The following is a 14,429-nucleotide window of genomic DNA, read 5'->3' as shown; positions in this document are numbered from 1 at the left end:
GGGGGCACGAGTAGTGAAACTGCTGGCAGGGGATCGATCGTGCCAACTGGGTAGTCTGAGAGTAAATGGACACTTAGTCATGGAACCAGAGGAGATACTAAGCGTCATGCTGAAATCACACTTTCCGGACTGCAAAGAGATGACAGAAATGGAGGAGCAGGAAGGTCAGGAGGAGTCTGACTGGGCAGCGGCATTGGAGGTGGTGGAGGAGGAGAGGGTAGAATGGGCGATCAGCTGCTTTGCACCCTTCAAGGCTGCGGTCCCTGACGGAGTCCTGCCGGCACTACTGCAGAAAGGATATAGATACATAAAAGAGGACTTAGTTGTCACGTGAATTTTCCTAGCCCGGCTGGGGCTTTACCCAGAGGATACCCACGGACAATTAAAGTTACTTAATTAACCAAACTAAATCTTACCAAAAGCTCAAGCAGGTGCTTAACTCTTATTTCCATCAACTATTCAGGGGTTCCTAAAGGATGTCAATATAGGGTGCCTACCGGGCGTTTAAATAATAAGTCCGTTGTAGACACACTATGTATAATTAAACAGTTTAAGCACAACAAACAAGCGTGAAGAAAGCACAGGCACAAGATAGAAAGCACAGATTACAGTCAGAAGAAAGGAACACGAAAGAAAGCGAAATAACATAAAAATAGGCGTAAGCACTGCACTCGCGTACAAAGCGGATCGGTAGCAAAAGGGACATGCATTCGCCGTCGCGGATGAGATCGCACTGCCGTAGCGGCGCGAGCGCCGCCCGCTGTATAGTCCAAACCGGTCACGTGGCCTGCTGTGCTATTCCCCACTGCACGCGCAGCGAGGCGAGTTAACCGACTGCGGTGGGGAGGTTTATGCGTTACAAGTTGCATTACGAATAATATGCTGTGTGCAGTGATCGCCACACTACTCCCCCGCCGAGACCGTTGCTTGCTACGGTCGATAGTAATCTGGAAAGCGCACTGATCGACCGCAGCGCGTCTTCCTGGTAGTAGCAGGCTCCACAGGGACCGGTGTAGCAGTGGTTGGAGCTTGGACTGGGCTGGAACCTCTGGAGTCATCATCTCTGGTCATGTATGCTGGTTTGAGTCGATCTATTGTTACTGTATTCTCTTTACCTCTAATGTCGATCTTGAAGGTCTTGTCTCCTCGCCGCAGCACCTTATATGGACCTGTGTATGGGGAATCTAAGGCTCTCTTGGCAGGTCCCTGACGCAGAAATACATAGTCTGCAGTACTCAGGTCTTTTGGTACGTAGAATGCTCTCTGAACGTGCCGAGATCCTGGTACTGGGTTCAAATTCGAGATGTGGTTTCGTAGTCTGGATGCAAAGTCAGCGTAGTCTACTGTGATGTCCGACGTAGGCGCGAAGAACTCACCGGGCAGGCGCAGGGGTTCCCCATATACAAGCTCGGCTGCTGAAGACTTCAAGTCATCTTTCCAGGCGCTGCGGATGCCCAGCAGCACCACTGGTGACCTCCGATTTTTGAACTATAACGCAAGTGAAGTTAGCGGAATGTGCGGCGACGATAAGAAAAAAGACAATGGTGCCGGCGGGTCTGGTGGTTCGCAGCCGCCATCGAATGATGTGGACTCTAACGGTTCCGTGTTTAAAGTGTCCGTGCGCGCACCGCCATTTTGGCCCGCGGAGCCCGCTTTGTGGTTTAAACAAATGGAGGCACAGTTCGATGTATCGGGAATAACGAACGAATCTACGAAATATAATTACATAGTGTCGCAGTTGGAACACCAATATGTATTGGAGGTTAAAGATATAATAACAAATCCTCCAACACTCAATAGATATACGAAATTAAAAACCGAGCTTATATCTAGATTATCGGCGTCGCAAGAAAAGCGGGTTTTACAACTAATGAAGCACGAAGAGCTTGGTGAAAGGAAACCGTCACAGTTTTTGAGACATTTGAGAACGTTAGCCGGTAAAACAGTAACGGACGACTTTTTGAAAACTGTGTGGTCTAGCCGCTTACCTAGTGGCTTACAAACGTTGATAGCCTCCCAATCAAGTGCCACATTAGAGGAATTAGCCGATTTAGCGGACAAAGTACATGATATTGCACCACAAACGCCCCAGGTATGTGCTATAGGCGGAGATCCTTACGCCATAGAGATGGCAAAGCAGATGGCGAACCTGGCAAGGGAAGTAGCGTCACTGAAAGCTGATTTTGGAAACCAAGGGCGTCCATCGAGGTCCGGCTCGCGAAATAGTTACCGTGGTAGGAGTCGTACGCCATCTACAGGCGGGCGCAGGGACCGATCGGCTTCAAAGAGCAGAGATCCATCGGTGTGCTGGTACCACAATAGATTTGGTGATAAGTCGACGCGGTGTACCAGACCTTGCAATTATCCGGGGTCGGAAAACTTCGACGGCAGCCGGAAGTAGCGGCTAGCGACTGCCGATCAAAGCCGAGCCGCCTCTTCGTAGTGGATAAAAACTCTAAGGTACTGTTCCTAGTTGACACGGGATCAGATTTGTGCGTGTTCCCGCGCGCAGCTCTTAGAGGACCGCGTAAGAAGACAAACTACGAGTTATTTGCAGCAAATAGCACTGTAATACCCACTTACGGCTCGATTCAACTAGAACTCAATTTAGGACTGCGCCGGGTGTTCAGCTGGAGCTTTGTGGTCGCCGATGTCTCTAAGCCGATCATAGGGGTTGACTTTCTGTACCATTTTGATATTTTGGTTGATTGCAGAAACCAGCGCCTAATCGACAACTATACTACACTCACCGTGAAGGCCCCCGCGCAGCCAGCACCAGAGACCATAATGGCCATTTCTTCAGTAAAGGTGACTGCTGGAGAATCCAGGTACCTAGATATTTTGCGCCAATACCCAGACATCACCCGCCCAGCAGGTACGCCTACAGTGCCCAAGCATAATACTGTGCACCATATACGTACCACGCCTGGACCACCCGTGTCAAGCAGACCTCGTCGCCTCCCTCCCGACCGTCTCAAGATCGCTCAGAAAGAGTTTGAGGCCATGCTTCAGAATGGTACTGCAGTAAGGTCTGAGAGTCCGTGGTCGTCTCCGCTTCATTTATGTGATGAATCAAAGTCCTTCGTACAATCAATTGCCTTTATTTTACTCTAAGTTCCTACTTCAACACTTTCGACATTCTTAGCTTAACAAGCAGTAAGCCTTCCTACTCAATGTTACCGGTTCAAGCGCCAAAGCGAGAATGCCCCTTCCATCTCATGGTAAGTTACATTTATACTTTTTCATCATTTGAATTGGCGGGTAGGAGAGTAGGGTCATTTTCGCGACTACCGACATATTAATTAACAAATATTCGGGTAAACACAAATCACATTTCTAATCACTACCCACTGAATGCCATAAGTTTAACATAACGCACACAAAATAATTATAATATATTCTTGAAATCTTATGAAATATCACACTCGGCCATCCGACTGCGTGCTACCTCCGGTGCACGATCAACAATAATATCACACTCGGCCGTGTTGCCCGATGCCTTTTCAATCCTATTATAGTTAGACTAGTCTGTTTATACAATACCAATACTCTTCATTGTACACCAGAATACAATAAAATAATACAAAGAATTACAGCAACTCTAGTAGAGGTAAACTTCAAATTATTTAATTTACTCATGGTATCCGGTATTGCAGATGTAAACGGTATTCATTCTTCAGACTAGTATTACTATTACATAAAAAGGGATACCTATTTAAATACCTACTTATACTACTGATCATGTTAACGTTCACGAAATACATCGTCCACACTGTCAACCCCATACGATTAGTTATTTTAGCTTATTACACGCAGGATTACAGACATTATTATCGGCACGTACTTATAGAATAAGCCCAAATTTCATTGCATTGATTTTAGTACTGTAACATACTTATAACAAACATGGCACGAGCAATACAATTTAGCCTGATATATCAGAATAAGAAGAAAGAGACAACTACCACAGTATGAGCCATAATAACTGACATCAATAATCAAATTTTTAGACCTTTTATGGTAAATGTAAGAACTGTTTATGGGTATAATGTTTTGGGGAAGCTACGTAATTACATACAGTTGCAATTATCTAATATTTTCTCTCTGAAATCAAACATTTTTTTTTCAAATTACAATACTAGTTACATGCTTGATGACGTCCTCTACTGTAGGTCCTTCTTGAGCGTCGCCTTGACTCCCGCGGTCCTTCTTCGTGCGGGTCATCTGAGAGAGGCCCTCGTCGTCAGCGCCTGCTGTGGTGACGACATCTGTATTCAGGCTGTTCTCACGCTCGGCTGTCGCAGTCCACAGCGTCCTCTGTGGTAGATTCACCGTCGCTAACCTCCAGCGTCTACCGCGACTCTGCATCAGTCTTGCTCGTGACGGCAGTCTAGGTGATCTCGGGGTGTCAATATTGGAATCCATTTTACCCTGTAATTAAATTTCAGTGCGCTGCATGATTGGTTGTTAAACTTTCTTCTCACCCTACACTTATTTAAACTCATAATAAACTCTTTAAACTCAAATTATTTACACTCATAATAAACTCTTTAAACTCAAATTATTTACACTCATAATAAACTCTTTAAACTCAAATTATTTACACTCAAAATAAACTCTTTAAACTCAAAATAAACTCTTTAAACTCAAAATAAACTCTTTAAACTCAAAATAAACTCTTTAAACTCAAAATAACTCTTTAAACTCAAAATAAACTCTTTAAACTCAAAATAAACTCTTTAAACTCAAAATAAACTCTTTAAACTCAAAATAAACTCTTTAAACTCAAAATAAACTCTTTAAACTCAAAATAAACTCTTTAAACTCAAAATAAACTCTTTAAACTCAAAATAAACTCTTTAAACTCAAAATAACTCTTTAAACTCAAAATAAACTCTTTAAACTCAAAATAAACTCTTTAAACTCAAAATAAACTCTTTAAACTCAAAATAAACTCTTTAAACCCAAAATAAACTCCTTAACTCTTTAAACTCAAGATAAACTCTTTAAATTTTTAAACTCTTTAAGATCTCTGGCAGCACACTACATGGCCGCACTCATAAACAGCACACCTACATGGCTGTAGACTCTAGCAGCGCACTACATGGCCACATTCATAAACAGCTCTAGACTATTCAGACAATTCGTACTATATACTCGTATTAAACTCAAACTCATATTAAGCTCAAACTCAAAATCGTATTAAGCTCAAACTCAAAATCGTATTAAGCTCAAACTCAAAATCGTATTAAGCTCAAACTCAAAATCGTATTAAGCTCAACCTCAAAATCGTATTAAGCTCAACCTCAAAATCGTATTAAGCTCAAACTCAAAATCGTATTAAGCTCAAACTCAAAATCGTATTAAGCTCAAACTCAAAATCGTATTAAGCTCAAACTCAAAATCGTATTAAACTCAAAATCGTATTAAACTCAAAATCGTATTAAACTCAAAATCGTATTAAACTCAAAATCGTATTAAACTCAAAATCGTATTAAACTCAAAATCGTATTAAACTCAAAATCGTATTAAACTCAAAATCGTATTAAACTCAAAATCGTATTAAACTCAAAATCGTATTAAACTCAAAATCGTATTAAACTCAAAATCGTATTAAACTCAAAATCGTATTAAACTCAAAATCGTATTAAACTCAAAATCGTATTAAACTCAAAATCGTATTAAACTCAAAATCGTATTAAACTCAAAATCGTATTAAACTCAAAATCGTATTAAACTCAAAATCGTATTAAACTCAAAATCGTATTAAACTCAAAATCGTATTAAACTCAAAATCGTATTAAACTCAAAATCGTATTAAACTCAAAATCGTATTAAACTCAAAATCGTATTAAACTCAAAATCGTATTAAACTCAAAATCGTATTAAACTCAAAATCGTATTAAACTCAAAATCGTATGAACCTCAAAATCGTATGAACCTCAAAATCGTATTAGACTCAAAATCGTATTAGACTCAAAATCGTATTAGACTCAAAATCGTATTAGACTCAAAATCGTATTAGACTCAAAATCGTATTAGACTCAAAATCGTATTAGACTCAAAATCGTAGTAGACTCAAAATCGTATTAGACTCAAAATCGTATTAGACTCAAAATCGTATTAGACTCAAAATCGTATTGAACTCAAAATCGTATTAAACTCAAAATCGTATTAAACTCAAAATCGTATTAAACTCAAAATCGTATTGAACTCAAAATCGTATTTAACGCAAAATCGTATTGAACTCAAAATCGTATTGAACTCAAAATCGTATTGAACTCAAAATCGTATTGAACTCAAAGTCGTATTGAACTCAAAATCGTATTAGACTCAAAATCGTATTAGACTCAAACTCGTATTAGACTCAAAATCGTATTAGACTCAAAATCGTATTAGACTCAAACTCGTATTAGACTCAAACTCGTATTAGACTCAAACTCGTATTAGACTCAAACTCGTATTAGACTCAAACTCGTATTAGACTCAAACTCGTATTAGACTCAAACTCGTATTAGACTCAAACTCGTATTAGACTCAAACTCGTATAAGACTCAAACTCGTATTAGACTCAAACTCGTATTAGACTCAAACTCGTATTAAATTCTCTGGTAGCACACTACATGGCTACACTCACAAACAGCACATCTACATGGCTGTAAACTCTAGCAGCACACTACATGGCCGCACTCATAAACAGCACATCTACATGGCTGTAAACATTAGACCCGGTTATATGATACCACCTACATGATATCTAGAACCCTAAGAGTCTCACTATTAGTACACCACATACATGGTGACTAACTACATGCTAACTACACCTTTACCCACCTACATATATAACTAAACATTAGACCCGGTTATATGATACCACCTACATGATATCTAGAACCATTAATGTCGGACTATAGTACACCACATACATGGTGACTAACTACACTTTTACCTACATACATAGGTAACTAAACATTAGACCCGGTTATATGATACCACCTACATGATATCTAGAACCATTAGTGTCTGACTATAGTACACCACATACATGGTGACTTACTACATGCTAACTACACTTTTACCTACATACATAGGTAACTAAACATTAGACCCGGTTATATGATACCACCTACATGATATCTAGAACCATTAGAGTCTGACTATAGTACACCACATACATGGTGACATTGGTGACTAACTACATGCTAACTATACTTTTACCCACCTACATAGGTAACTAAACATTAGACCCGGTTATATTACCTACATGGTACACATACATAATAGCCAAATCAATATTGAAAGTTTAATTGTTGTTACCAAACCACGTAATTGTCGTTACACGGCACTTAAGGTACATAGTAATCACTTAAGACACTCTTCATTCATTTCAAAACTAACCAGAGGCGGTTATCAAGCACGACTTGCTATTGGATCATTTAGCTCATACTAAATATACCTACTATTTAATAGATTAGGTTCAGTATTCGAAACTCAAATATAGGATGCACATGTATGTAAACACTTTCATTTAATGACAGTACGTATTTCAACTAGATCTGCATAACAACCGAGAACTTCTGCATGTCTCTTCACAATATGGGCATATTAAAATTTAAAACCACTAAAATTTAAAATCAGTTAAATAAAATTGTTCCTTTAACGACAATAAACGTACTTGCCTTTAATGGTACACGTACAGTACTTGTTTGTTTTGTAATTGCTAACGGATTCATTAAATATTTATCCAAATCGTATCCATTGTATTCAACTTCGCTAAACATTGATACTACACAAAAATAAAAATAACATCTTATGTACAGTGCAGTAGTAACTGCACTGTACATAATCGTAACATGACTCTTGTAAAAAGTTACCCGCAGAGTTATAAATTACGTAACAAGTCTACTTCGTTACTTCAACTTGACTATGATCGCGTATCTGCATATTATTAATCAGGTTTTGAGATTATAAGCATTACACAACTTAAAACTTACTACCATAACGTCAGAGTAAGTATATAAAATATGTATGTATATAAAATATGTATATGTAGATATACTAGGTACTCACACGTTCTGGTCCTTTTATGGGCGCCGTGTTACCACTTCTGACTTGTGATGAATCAAAGTCCTTCGTACAATCAATTGCCTTTATTTTACTCTAAGTTCCTACTTCAACACTTTCGACATTCTTAGCTTAACAAGCAGTAAGCCTTCCTACTCAATGTTACCGGTTCAAGCGCCAAAGCGAGAATGCCCCTTCCATCTCATGGTAAGTTACATTTATACTTTTTCATCATTTGAATTGGCGGGTAGGAGAGTAGGGTCATTTTCGCGACTACCGACATATTAATTAACAAATATTCGGGTAAACACAAATCACATTTCTAATCACTACCCACTGAATGCCATAAGTTTAACATAACGCACACAAAATAATTATAATATATTCTTGAAATCTTATGAAATATCACATTTAGCTCCTAAAAAGAATGACGGTTGGCGACCATGCGGTGATTACCGTGCCTTGAATGCACGCACCATCCCAGATAAGTACCCAGTACGGCACATCCAGGATTTCACTCAACAACTGGCTGGCAGCAAGGTGTTCTCCAAGGTCGACCTGGTGAAAGCATACAACCAGATTCCGGTCTACCCTCCTGACATTCCCAAGACGTCCATAATAACGCCGTTCGGTTTGTTCTCGTTTCCATACATGACGTTTGGCCTACGAAACGCTGCGCAAACGTTTCAACGATTTATCGACGAGGCACTTAGAGGCTTGGACTATTGCTATGGGTACCTTGACGATATCCTGATCTTTTCTGAGAGTGAGGTGGAGCATCAAGAACATCTACGTCAGTTGTTCCAGCGGCTGTCAGACTATGGAATCCTTATTAACGCTGCAAAGTGCGAGTTTGGTGTGTCATCGATCACCTTCCTTGGCCATGAAGTGTCTTCAGGAGGCATCCGGCCACTCCAGTCCAAGGTTCAGGCGGTTTTGGATTACCCTGTCCCCAAAAATGTGAAGGAACTCCGTAGATTTCTCGGGATGATTAACTTCTATCGAAGGTATCACGTCGGGGTCACCAGTATAGGGTGCCTACCGGGCGTTTAAATAATAAGTCCGTTGTAGACACACTATGTATAATTAAACAGTTTAAGCACAACAAACAAGCGTGAAGAAAGCACAGGCACAAGATAGAAAGCACAGATTACAGTCAGAAGAAAGGAACACGAAAGAAAGCGAAATAACATAAAAATAGGCGTAAGCACTGCACTCGCGTACAAAGCGGATCGGTAGCAAAAGGGACATGCATTCGCCGTCGCGGATGAGATCGCACTGCCGTAGCGGCGCGAGCGCCGCCCGCTGTATAGTCCAAACCGGTCACGTGGCCTGCTGTGCTATTCCCCACTGCACGCGCAGCGAGGCGAGTTAACCGACTGCGGTGGGGAGGTTTATGCGTTACAAGTTGCATTACGAATAATATGCTGTGTGCAGTGATCGCCACAGTCAAAATGAAATGTTAGTTTTGTGACACATAATTTATTTCTATTCTCACACTGGGGAAGTTGTCCTACAAGTAAATCATTTATTAAGCTAGCACTAAGCACCTTATATTTATAATGTCAGACGATAGAGCTGGGTCGTGCCAATAATGGTTCTACAATGATTTACAAGCAGACCTATCTAAGTATGTTAGTCCCTAAATTATCATTTGCCATCACATACGATTTATACTAAATTTTCAAATTTAAATCTTAATGAATGCTTCTAGGATGGAAGGCAAAGGTACACCAACCTCATAACAAATGTTACCGCCAGTTCAAGCCCGTGGTGTCATCCTCCGCTGTGCCGGAGCCAAATGCAGCAGCAGGCAACTGACCCAACACCACGGAGCACCGCAGAAAGACCAAGGCCTCAGTTTGGAGATGACATCTCCTCCTTCCAGCAGAAAGACGAAATGCTCATGGCGAACTGTTCACCAGATAGCAGTAACATAACAGTAACGTAACATAACACCCAGTCAGCTGAAAGAAACATTTCAACATTAACAACTAGAAACATGTGGTATCTTAACCTTTCATTTCAAGGGACATTATTATATTCTGAGTTTCTTACCAGCTGGAAATTCCTAGAGTGGATTCATCTCACAGCTCTAACAATCCCACCCAACCACATTGTTTCACCAGCAGACTGGAAACAAAACGAATGGTCAAATATGCAGGGACAAGGATTCAACAAAGGAAATAAACCTGAAGACACTATTACATTCTACTTACTGTTGATGGCGAAATAACTATTATCTGAGCTTCCTAGCTCATGGATGCAGCGGCTGCTGCCTAACCAAAACTCGGATCGATGCTACCAGAGCATGATGTTATCGCTTCACTCTTCTATGTAAAAGATGCCCATCCAGGGCGAAAGCCAACCAGGAAATGATCTCAAGCCTAACTGTCCCTGGGATAACACAATCAAAATAACAGTAACTAATGAAATTCATGGAATAATTTTTTATATGTAAGTCCAACATATATAAATAAATCATATTTAATTATTTAAACATATTTCCGCCTTTTTTTTATTTAAAAATTGAATTTTGATTTAAATATTTAATTAATATTATTCCATCAATTTAGGATTTAATTTGAAGTAGCAACACCATCAGATTTAATTTGTTTCTAATTGGCCAAATGGTTGTCATTTGTTATGTTGCTACATCAATGACTTCCTTGCCATAAAACAAAACTATACTATATTCGAGACAATCCTAAAAACGTTAAACTGAATTATACATGCAAAGTGCCGTGTCACAATACCCCTCTCCCCGCTGTTGCGTTTTACCAATGGTAAATCGCTCACTGTCCTCAGCGACTATCCTAAATCTAAAACATGTGTCACAAAGAAAAGTAAACAAAACAATACTAAACTACCTCGACCATACCTAGTATGGCAGCACCTAAAAAACACAACCAAAATGATTGCCGCAGGTTTCGAGATCCCTATCCAGAAAAGAAAAGCCAAGGATACAATTACTCATTCTCCATGCACAACAAAACCGCTAACCAATAAATTTTAAATTTCTAAATTCTCGAACCCACGTAACACTAAATAACTAAAAAAATAATGTGGTATCCGAACAGACGGAAAAATCCACACCGCAATCGCCAACTATCCAGTAAACCATCCCTTGGTTCTACCAGCACAACTTTACCCAGTTGCGCTGGCAAAACCAAACCAACTGCCAGGACTGATGATCAGCATTCCAAACTCTCTGCTAGACCGGCAAAATAAAAAATCCGAATGATTCCAACTTCCAAGTTTACTTTCATAAACCTGAGAAGCTAAATAAAATCCAATCCAAAATATAATTTGTAACTCCGAAATTTCTATTCTAATCCTAAAATGTCGCAACCCTACAGGTTGAGGACACAAATAATTGTCTCAACCCTTCAGGTTGACAACACCAACAAACCCAAACCAACGAAATACCAATCCTCAAAAAAAAACCAACAACAAACGGTTGAATTGGACACATCTTAACTGTGCCAACTCTTCCATTAAACAAAACTAACCAAACCATACCAAAACATCTGGGCCCTTCGAGTTGGTGAGAGTAACCTATCCCCCAACTCTCTGGATCACAAAACAAACCAACCAAAACCTTACACACCTCAGAGGTTGCAACATGCCCAAAAATCTCAACCGTTTGGTTGAGTACTGAAACAGTATCGCACGCCAGGCATGATTGGCGGCGATACCGCGTGTCGCATCTTCGCCTACAAAATATTTCTCGTTGTATCGGCAGCGCGAACACAAAAAAATCGTGTGCCTCACCAACGCCTCTATGGCTTGGACTTATGGGCAACACGTACAGAAAAAGGTACCCACCAGCGAGTACCAGTCGACGCCTGAAAAGAGCAAGAACCCATTGGAGTACACAAAAAGAACGCAAAACGTCCGTGGTATGCAGTGCGCATCCTGCCATACCTCACAAAATCTCCTGGGTGTGGACCCCTGTCGACCCAAAACACAAAACGCACCAAACACGGCGCTCGGGTGTGGTAAGCACCCGATATCTTCACACAAAAAACTACTGGCCGTATTTAGGATCGCTCAAAACTTAAAAAGTGAGCTAGATTGTAGCGCCCCTGTTATACCTCACGCTTTTCAGAGAACTGTTCCAAGAACCCTTTCATTCATCACACAAAATAAAAATATAGTAGTGAAAACAGACATTGCTGCTCACCACGTTCCGTACATACAGTCGTGATTGAATATTTTTACCACAATATCCAACACTCCAAACGAAACAACCGTAGAACGAAACGTTATGGCGTAAGCGAGGGCGTTTATTTACTCTGGCGGCAAGATGACGGCTACAAAAACACGGGATCTTGCGTCCAGAGAAAACCACCACCTCCAAAACCTACCAAAAACCTTGTGTCCGAATCCTTAAAACGCCACACTACAACTCAACTCAAAACTCCCGACAAAGTCCAAAACGAATCTCCAAACTAGCACCATACTGAAATGAACCTACATTGTCCAAAAACTTCAATTTAACTTAAAACTTGGTGCTAAAAACATTATCGTAACGTTATATCATTAAATGGAATGTTTTGAAACATCCTGTAATGATTAACCAAGTTAATCAGTAACTTCAAAAAACGAGCGTTTATTAACCGCTGACATCGTTACGACTTAAGTTTGGACTCTAAAAATACCATATTTCTGAACGCACCCTTTGTTGAACTTCTTTATTTACTCTTGTAACTCTTGCTTTTAAAAAGTTAAATGTCACCGAGATATTTTGCGAATTATAACCTTAGCCTAAGCGCGCACCACGATTTTAGTTTTTGCGACACGATTTTAGAATCGCGCTGTAATATATCGCAGAAAATTCACTGCGCGCACTGCGATGAAAAAGTCGCGGTTTGTTCATTCTCAACATGGATTTCGTACCAGTCGTTTGTCATGAAACGTTGTCTTTAATATGTGATCGCTGTATGACTTTGAGTATTTATACCACAAAGGTGATCTCCTTCTATTTCCATAATTAAATGGTCAACATCTAGCGTCTTCAGCAGCAGGTTCCGACATGTTGACGCTTGGAGAGCGATATGCCGACTGAGGTCCGGGTGCGATTTTATTATCGCAGTGCGCGCGGGGCCATACAACTCCGTATGCCGCAATTCACTTTGCGACAATCGCGTCGCGAGCAGTCGCGGAAAAATGTGACAAATCACAATTTTAAAATCGCTGCGATTTTTTTGTCGCATATGCGCGCACTGCCATATAAACACATACGTTACATTTCTGCGACTAAATTATCGCGCGACAAAAAGTCGTGGTGCGCGCTTGGCCTTACCTGCCAAAAAAAACTATCTTTCGCCGCATTTATTATTAGATTTATCTATATTTCAGCCATTACTGTAACCAATTGGAGAAACTAGATATGAGTGTGATCAACTTCGAACAAATACATACTCAGAACTTCAATATCTAGTTTGTCAAAATGCGAACTTGGAATGGAATTAAATCTACCAATAAACACAGGTAATCCATCCAATAATGATATCTTCTTCACACTCTGAACTGAACCGAAGTTGTATTTTAGAAAAAAAATCTATCTAGTATTTTTTTAACTCTAAATTGCAATTGAAATTGTTACAGATTCCTACAAAACTGTGCTAAATTTGAACGACAGACCACCATAAAAGCAATAGATATCCAGCTATGCCTATAACTGGACACCGGACTACAGGAATTTGTACCTTCAGAACTCAAACAATGAAAAAACATGGGAACACAGGCACTGGCAGTGCGCTGCAGAAGTATATCTTCACAATTTCAAAGCCTTTTACTAAAGAGGAACACAACACAAATCACTTGCCGGAGACTATCAACCTTGCTGCTGCCGGACACTCAAACATTTCCACTTCTCCGCCGTTCCTGCAAACTTCCAACTACTGCCAGCAACACCTCTGTTTGGATCTACACCTCATAAATAAGTTCAACGGACATTAAACATTAAAATTGTACTGAAACCGCCGTTGTATAATAAGTTTAACTCAAAATATTTAAATATGATGGCAAAAGACTTACAAATTGATGTGGCACTATTGTATCATTACTATTTATAATAAACAATGCTACATTTATTGTGTTTTTTACTACAATGAACCCTTTTTAGCTCTGTGTAAGTATCTTACATATTTCACATAGACAACATTTTATATCAAAGCTATGAATGCAAAATGCCGTGAAAGCAGGCCACTAACTAAATTAAATTACTACACCAAAATTGTCCTAAAATTGCAAGCTTTCAAGTTGAAGTCTATCTAGAAAAAAAAAACGTTCCAAAATCAAGTATGTACACACTGTATGTTCATACATTTTACCAAAAACAATTTCCTTTGTTCTTA

At 39.8% G+C, this 14,429-nt stretch overlaps 1 long non-coding RNA gene across 1 annotated transcript; it reads left to right on the top strand.

Annotated features, from left to right (window-relative positions):
• The first annotated feature begins 13,386 nt into the window (after positions 1 to 13,386).
• LOC134805703 (uncharacterized) lies at positions 13,387 to 14,162 on the top strand. The gene is made up of 2 exons (XR_010146369.1): positions 13,387 to 13,560; positions 13,678 to 14,162. It is a non-coding gene; the product is annotated as an uncharacterized LOC134805703 (long non-coding RNA).
• The last annotated feature ends 267 nt before the right edge of the window (positions 14,163 to 14,429 follow it).

This window comes from Cydia splendana, unplaced genomic scaffold (assembly GCF_910591565.1).
Source record: "Cydia splendana unplaced genomic scaffold, ilCydSple1.2 scaffold_49_ctg1, whole genome shotgun sequence".
NCBI lineage: Eukaryota > Metazoa > Arthropoda > Insecta > Lepidoptera > Tortricidae > Cydia > Cydia splendana.
The sequence above is the reverse complement of the archived record's forward strand: the minus strand, read 5'-3'. Positions and strand labels throughout refer to the sequence as shown.